Source organism: Bactrocera latifrons, unplaced genomic scaffold (genome assembly GCF_001853355.1).
Source record: "Bactrocera latifrons isolate USDA-ARS-PBARC rearing strain unplaced genomic scaffold, ASM185335v1 scaffold_479, whole genome shotgun sequence".
NCBI classification, from domain to species: domain Eukaryota; kingdom Metazoa; phylum Arthropoda; class Insecta; order Diptera; family Tephritidae; genus Bactrocera; species Bactrocera latifrons.
The window spans coordinates 170,269-171,547 of NW_017537133.1; positions in this window are offsets into that span (position 1 = coordinate 170,269).

A 1,279-nucleotide genomic window follows, 5' to 3' on the forward strand; every position below is an offset into this window, starting at 1 on the left:
ATAATTTTGTAATGGTTTTTTATTTTTTTACAATTTTACTTCCACTCAACCGCACTGAAAGACCTTTAGTTTATGTTTCTTTCAAATTTTGTAGCTTTTACTGCCCAAAAAAACCATTTAAAAAAAATACGGGTTGTATGAAATTAATTATGAACTCTATTAAGACCAAGCTTAATTGACCAATCAAAGCAAATTAAAATATGTAAGTTTGTATGTATTCTCTACAACTTTCTCAAGTTTAGCTTGACAGTTTTAAGCTTGATTTATTGCTTCTTTCGGCCTGTAGTATAAGAAGACTCTACTGCGTTGGCGTGATACATTTCGAAAAAGTMAAATAAAAATTCTACCAAAAATTGACTTGAGTTTTCGCAAATCGTTCGCAGCTTCTAATCAAGAAATGTCATATAAACATAAAAATACTTTCTAAGAGRAATTCCTCTATGACTTCTTTAATARGTTTAAACTGTGTTTTGTACACAGTTTTGTGTGTCATCTTCGATTTATAAAAAACCGGACACACCCAAAATTTATTAATAAGAGCTTAAGTGTAGTCAGCGATATGAAAAAATCACAATTAAAAATTTTTTTTGTCAGTAAGTAGGTAGGCACTCACTCTATTAACTCCGCTCTATACCACCACCACTGGTGAAGTTCAACAATACAAAAATTCGAGTAAATTATGTTATTTCAAGAAAGTAAAAATATAGCTTCGTTAATAAAGGTTTCGACTTGACAGATTTAAAAAATAAAAATTATATATAATAATAGTAAAATAATGGCTGATTTTTTGATGATCCCGTTCCAACCGAAGCTGCTTGAGGTAACCCAAGGTAATGTTTGGAATTTCAACTAAATTTTTTTTTTTGAAAATTCAACTTCATCATCAGAATTTTGAAATTTATTTTTACAATCTCCTCTTATTTTAGTATCACCTTAAGGCGCTTTACCTTGCTCTCACCTACGCACCTTTTACGCCACACTCTAACCAAAATGATAATCGTTGCTCTTAGGCACTTCTCTGCGCTGTACGTTGCATCGGACTCAGGTTTCACTTGTATAATATTTATATATAAATAAGCGCCGTTATTGTATGTATATTATGTGCTTGTAGCTTCAGCGTGTTCAACGCACTTAAAGTAGTCACCACACCTAGCAGTTAATAGTTCGGTAAATTCTTATATTTAAAATAAGAAAATTAATAATAATTTAGTTGCTCAGACAAGCATGCTTTAAACTTTCAAAGTAAAAATAATTTCAACCCCCGCTCACAAATTATGCT